Source organism: Gossypium raimondii, chromosome 10, assembly GCF_025698545.1.
Source record: "Gossypium raimondii isolate GPD5lz chromosome 10, ASM2569854v1, whole genome shotgun sequence".
In the NCBI taxonomy this organism is placed as follows: domain Eukaryota; kingdom Viridiplantae; phylum Streptophyta; class Magnoliopsida; order Malvales; family Malvaceae; genus Gossypium; species Gossypium raimondii.
In genome coordinates this window covers 6,743,018-6,750,460 of record NC_068574.1, presented here as the reverse complement: position 1 = coordinate 6,750,460, position 7,443 = coordinate 6,743,018, and positions in this window count along the sequence as shown.

Here is a 7,443-nt window from a genome sequence, read left to right as displayed (position 1 = left end):
AATTTATTCTTCTTACTTAGCAATTTTTTTAAACTTACTCCCTAAATCTTTTCTTTTCTTCCAACTTGGTAACGATTCTCAACTTTGATCAATTTGTTGACGTTGTACTTTATGATTATGTCACATCATTACTTACAAGCAAAGTCACATAGAAGATTACAAGGTCAATTGACCTAAAAAAAATTAAAAAACAATATCATTTTTTAAAAAAAATGTATATAATTGGTGAATTCACCTCACAAAAAGTTCAAAATGACCCCAAAAATTTAACTTCACAAAAGTTATGAAAATGACCTACCAAAATTTTTGAAAATAAAATATTATTTTATATAAAATAAATGAATCTCTCTCCACTACTAAAACTCAAAAATCCTTAATCCTTTTATTTTTCTTCAACACTTATCACTTTCTCTCAAATTTCTCTTATTCTCTCACACACTCTCAATAATTTTTACAAAATAGGGTCTCTTTAATTTGGTAACAACTTTAATTTTCTTTTTAAGCTTTATTGATTAATTGCTAGGAAATAAGGATTGTGACTAAATTAGGATTGTGGTTTTTCTTATAATAGATTAGGATTTTTATGCAATATCTAGTGTTTATTTATTTATTGAATGAGGTTGAGATATTGACTTTGTATGAGATTCACAACATCTTGACTAACAAATAAGTTTTAGAGGTTGATTAATATAAATCATTAAAGAAATTAGGATTGATTATATTTATAATCTTGAATATTGATTGGAAATTTAATATGTTTATTTAGAAATAGTTGTTACTAGTGTGATTGTTGTGAATATTATATTTGAAAACTAACATATTGCATTCTCATTACCCAAAAAAAACACTTAGGTGATTTTTATTTTTGTAAATAAAAATTGCTAGCTGTATGTTCGCTTTGTGAAAACCTTTGTGTTTAAAGCTTAGATTTATTTGTTTAAATGTTTAATAGGATAATAAAATATTTTAAAAAAAAGTCTGCTAGTGAAGTAGAGTATTTTCTAAAAGAAGACTTAGATTTATTCATTCTAAATCCAAAAATTATTGGCAGCTTTAACATACAAACCCGTTGTGTATTCACAACTACTGGCTGCGTATTAACTTGTAGGCACTCGTGGTTTATCCACAACTTATACTGGCAGTTATCATATTCAAAACCGTTGTGTATTCATAACTATTGACAACATATTAACCTGCAACATTGGTGGTTTATCCACAAACTGGAGTGTTCGGGTTATAAGAGTTCTGAGGAACTCTTATTGTGGAGTGTAGCGGTGGGGTAAGACCTATTTATATTGATTGCTAATGAAATGTATACTGTTATTACATAAGCTTGGTTATGTTTGGTGCTGATTTACTTGTGATACTCACACTGGGCGTCATAACTCACTCCCCCTTTATGTAACAACCTGATTTTCAGTGGTGTTGGAAACAGTGGTTCGAGACCACCAAATCCGACAAATAAGCTCGTAAATTTTATTATTTAGTATTTTACGAGTCAAAATTGGTTTTAGAAATATTTTTGAATTAGTAATTTATGTTTTATAGTAAATTATTAGGTTTGAGTGGTAAAAACCTAGGTGAAGTGGTTTTAGAAAATGAGGTATCGAGACCTCATTTCTAAAAATTGAACCGTAAATATTTTTATAAATATTTAAAGAGTGTCATTAAAGTATTAATAAAGTTTCGTTAGAAAATTTTAACGCTTCGATAGTTAATTAATTAAAATGACTAAATTGAAAAAGGTGTAAAACTTGCTAATTAAAAGAAATCGTGATTAAATGGCTTAAATGGTAAATAAGGTAGGACTTAAAGAGTAATTGAGCCTAAATGAAATCGCTGAGGTAACATAAGCACAAAAGAAAAAAAAATCATGTGATTCAAGGGCAAAATTGGAAATAAATGAAATTAAAATATCAAATTGAAAATCTAAAAGTTTCTAGACAATTTCTTCATCAATTTTCTGTCCAAAAACACCATTGAAGAGCTCTTAAAGCTGGTTTTTATATTTTAGCTTCAAGTGAGTTTAATTCTTGCATTTTTCTTGTAATTTTATGTTTTGAGACTTTTACAATTAGGTCCAACTAATTATTTCATTAGTTTTTGATTTTATTTGAAATTTTGAAAGTTACCATTGATGAATACTGGATATTTTGATGAAATAACATGGATTTAGAGCTTTAATTTTGTTTTTTGATGATTTTAGATAATAATTTTGTTAGATATTAATTTTAGGACCAAATTGTGAAAAGGTTAAATATTAGGGTTTGATATTAAATTTATGTTTACCAAGGGCTGTATGATAGCCTAGAATATTTAGATAAATTATAAATTGAGAAAAATTAGTTCATTTGATAGACTAACTAGTTAAGGGACTAAATTGTAAATGTTGTAAATGTTGGGGTAATTGTGTAAATTTGAAAGGTTGAGGGTATTAATTGTGAAGTGAATTGGGGCTGAAATATATGTTAATTAATGAGTAATTTTATATTTTAGATCAAGACCCCATAGATACTCGTGAAAAAGGAAAATTGGTAGAATAGTCCCTGAACTTCTACAAATATTACAATTCAATCCAGGTAAGTTCGTATGGTTAAACTTTAATATATAATTATATATATTGAATTGATGAATGGTATTATGTATTTATTCATATTTATCGTTAAAAGTGAAATATTGTTAAAGTTATGAATTTAAATTAAATGTTCGAAACGATTGGACTGCGAGATTTGAGTACATCCTGCATTCGAAAAATTGACGGCATTGGAGGAAAATGTGACAAATTACCCAAGTGAACCGATGTTCAGCATTTGTTGTGAACTTTCATGTTTACTTTCCGTTTAGCTCTCACGAGCTTCAGTTTAACTCATATGAGTTTTCGTTCAGCACTTTTGAGCTTCTGTTCAACTCATATGAGTTTCCTTTCAGCTCTATTGAGCTTCTGTTTAACCCTTATGGGTTTTTGTTCAGCTCTTGCGAGCTTCCGATCAACCCTTATGGGTTTCTGTTTAGCTCTCATGAGCTTCTGTTCAGCCTTCGGGCTTCAGAAAACGATGTACTCTTATCCGTAAGCCGTTCTTCAATTTGGTAAGATTTGGTAAGTGACTTATGTAATTGAAATTGGAAGTATTGTTGTTTATTGTTGGTATTGATCTGAAATAAATGTATTCATCATTTGAATTTGTGATTGGCAGGAAGTTTACATTGAATGATTTTATTTATTTGATTTGTTATAGTAGGTTCAGTAAGATTTACGTTTAATCCATCGAACTTACTAAGCTTTATTAAGCTTACTTGTGTTGTTTAGTGTCTTTTTAGATTATCGTGAGGTCAGGAGATCGAATCAACACATCAAGTCACACTATCCAGCTTATTTTGGTAGCTTTTGAAACGTACACTAATGTTTATATGGCATGTATAGGGTTGGAATGATTTTGAGTAAAGTTGGTTTGTGTAAATATTATGAATTATATTTTGTTTATATTTCAATCAACTTATATATGTATGTGTAGTCTTATCATGGTTGATATATGTTTGGGTATGGTTAAGTGATGAATAGTTTATAGGTATGTTAATGAATGAGTTGATATAGTATGTTTGATATAAGTAATCAAATATGTGATTTGATCAATGTGGTAAATTTGAATGTTAATATATTTGTGATAATATGATATGTTTAAAACTTGATTTGGTTGTATTGAAGGTTTTGTTATGGTATATGAATGTGCTAAATGGTGTGTTTAGGTTGAAATAAAAATGGGTGAGGAATGTGGCTTGAAAAGAGCCTATTTTCGTCCACACGGGCAGAGATACAAGCGTGTGTCTCAGCAGTGTGTGACACACAGCCAATCACATGGGCGTGTGGTCTGGCCGTGTACCCCCTGCATCTTTAAAATTGAGAAACAGAATGCTTAGGTATTTTCACACGGCCTAGCACACGGGCGTGTGGCTTGGCATGTGACCCTTACACCTTAATTTTTACAAGTTAGTATGCTCACAAGGCCTAGCACACGGGCGTGTGGCTTGGCTGTGTGACCCAAGTCAGTAAGTTACACGGGCACGAACACGGGCTGAGACACAGTCGTATGCCCTACTTTGAATGCCACACGGCCTGAGACACGGGTGTGTCTCTTAACCGTGTGAGCCACACGGCCTGGCCACATGGGCGTGTGTTCCCTGTACCTAGGAAAAATTTTGAAATTTTGTGAAAAATTCTCTGAGTTTCCGGTTTAGTCCCGATTTGTTTTTAATGTTTATTTTGGGCCTCGAGGGCTCATATAAGGGACAATATGAGTGATTATGATTAGTTTCTAATGTGTATGTTAAATTATATGAAATGTTCGTATTTGATCTGAAAAGTTTAGTAGTGCTCCGTAACCCTATTTTGGCGACAAATTAGGGTTTGAGGTGTTACAGTTTAATTTTCATCCTTACAGATAATCCACCAGGTTAGGAAGCAGATGCGACATCCGAAGGGTTTCAGCCTGATTTTTTTCCTAAAATAATTTTATATATATTATTGATATTCCATTATTTAGAGTCAGTATTATTATTTTCTGTTGAACCATGGCATGAGATGTAGTATGTGATAACAAGATATGTTTATTATTGAGTTATGCATGAATCCCCGATTTTTATTAAAAAAAACCACTTATCACTTTTTCGTTGCTATATCTTAATTAAGGTTTTGAAGATTTATAAATGGGTATTTAACTAAGTTTTCTATAAAATTAAACACATGTTTTAGAATGATTGTTTTCAAAACCACGATAGCTCATTGGGACACTTCGGTGGCTAATGTAATCTTTTAAAGTCGGATCTAACGTCTAGGCCGGGTTGGGGAGGTTACATTTATATCATTTGACCAACATTGTTTTGTAATGGTAACAAAATCTATTCAAACATCATTAAACCAATGATTTTTTTCTCAGAAATCTTAACAAAAATCTAAATGGCTTTGACATCAAGCTTCTTTACTTCCACCTTAGGAACAATAACAATGAGAACCCCATTTTCCATGGATGCTTTAACTTATATGTCTTTGCATTCTTAGGCAACCTAAATTGCCTCGAGAACTTGCCATTGCTCTGCTCCACATGATGCCACATCTCGTTCTTCTCTTCCTTCTCACATTTCCTTTGCCACTTATTTGAATCACCCTTTCATATTTGATTTCCTCTTTCTTAAGTCCAGGAAGATTGACTTTGAACACATGGGCATTTGATGTCTCTTTCTAGTTGATGTAAGTGTTGGCCAAGGTTTAATTTTCTCAGAAAAGTGATTCCAAATTCTTGATAAGGTCCCTCATACGTTGATGGCGAATCGGCTGAATATGTTGCTCTGTTGGTTACCGAAGAAACTTGGGATCAAAGACTTTTTAATCGAAAAAGTGATTTCAAATTCTTGGAATTGCTTTTAGGTGTGTTAGGGTGAATTTGAGAATTAGGCAATTAGGTCAATTATTCTTTGAATCAAGGTAGAGATGCATTGGTTGGGTATTTGAAGGATGTATAGATGGTGGAGGGGAATGTAATAACCCGATTTTCAGTGATATCAGAAACAGTGGTTCGAGATCACCGAATCCGATAAGTGAGCTCGTAAATTCTATTATTTAGTATTCACAAGTCAAATGTGATTTTAGGAGAATTTTTGAATTAGTGATTGGTGTTTTAGAAAGATTTATTAGTTTAATTGGTTTCGAAAACGAGGTATCAAGACCTCGATTCTATAAACCAAGTCGTAAATATTTTTATAAATATTTACGGAGTTTCATTAAGTTAGTATTAAAGTTTCGTTAGAAAATTTTAATGTTTTGATAGTTAATTAGTTAAAGAGGACTAAATTGTAAAATGTGCAAAACTTGCTAATTAAAGAAATAGTGATTAAATATCCCAAATAGTAAATAAGGACTTAAAAAAGTAAATATACCTAATTGAAGAGGCTGAGGCGGCATAAGCAGAGAAAAATCTTGAAATTAGGTGACTTAGGGGCAAAATAGTCATTTTGGAAATTAAGATAAAAAAATAAAACAAGTGACCAATTGTGAGATTTTCAATTTCTAGACATTTCTTCCCCTAATTTCAGTCTAAAAATGCCATTAGAGAGGGTTTCATGATTTGGTTCATATTTTTGCAACAAGTGAGTTCGATTCTTGCCTTTTTTTAAAAAAAATTATGTTTTAAAGACTTTTACAATTAGGTCCAACTATCTATTTCATTAGTTTTATATTTTATGGGTAATTTTGAAAGTTACCGTTGATGAATAATAAATTTTGTGGTGAATTAACATGGATTTAGAGCTTTAATTTTGTCATATGATGATTTTATCAAGTGATTTTAATAAATATTGATTTTAGGACCAAATTGTGAAAAGATTAAGTGTTAGGGTTTGGTACTGAAATTCTGAATAGCAAGAGCTATATAATAGCTTAGTATATTTAGATAAATTTTCAATTGAGAAAACTTATCTCATTTGATAGACTAATTGGTGAGGGACTAAATTGCAAAAACTGTAAAAGTTAGGGTAATTGTGTAATTTCGAAAATTGAGGGTATTAATTGTGAAGTGAATTGAAACTGAAATATATGCTAATGAATGAATAATTTTATATTTTAGATCAAAAGCTCGTAGCGTGAAAAGGAGAAATTAGCAGAATTATCTCTAAACTACAAATCTTACAATTAAATTAAGGTAAGTTCGTATGGTTAAACTTTAATGTTTATTTATTAAATTGATGAATGGTATTATGTATTTATTCATATTTATTGTTGAAAATAAAATTATTGCTAAATTATGAAATTGAATTGATTGTTCAAAACGAGTGGAATGCGGGATTGAGTACAATTGTTCTGTGGCAAAGGATGAAATGACGACAAATGTAAAGGATGAATTGACGGAAAATTACCCAAGTAAACTGAGGTTCAACATTTGTTGCGAACTTTAGTGTTTACTTTCCGTTTAGCTCTCACGAGCTTCTTTTAACTCATATGAGTTTTTGTTTAACTATAATGGGTTTCCGTTTAGCTTCTATGAGCTTCCGTTCAACCCTTATGGGTTCCTGTTTAGCACTTATGTGCTTCTGTGCAGCCTTCGGGCTTCTAAATACGATGTACTCATATACGTAAGCCGTTCTTCGATTCGGTAAGATTAGGTAAAAGACTTATGTGATTGAAATTGAAAGATTTAACGTTTATTATTGATATTGATTTGAATGAAATGTGTTCATTGATTTATGTTGTGTTTAACAAGGAGAATGTATGATTTATTTACTAATTAATTTATTTTATTAAGTTTGGTAAGATCTATGTTTAACCCATCGAACTTACTAAGCTTCATTAAGCTTACTCGTGTTATTTAATGTCTTTGTAGATTTTCGTGAGGTCGGAAGATCGAATCAACACATCAAGCCACACTATCCAACTTAATCTGGTAGTTTTTGCGATGT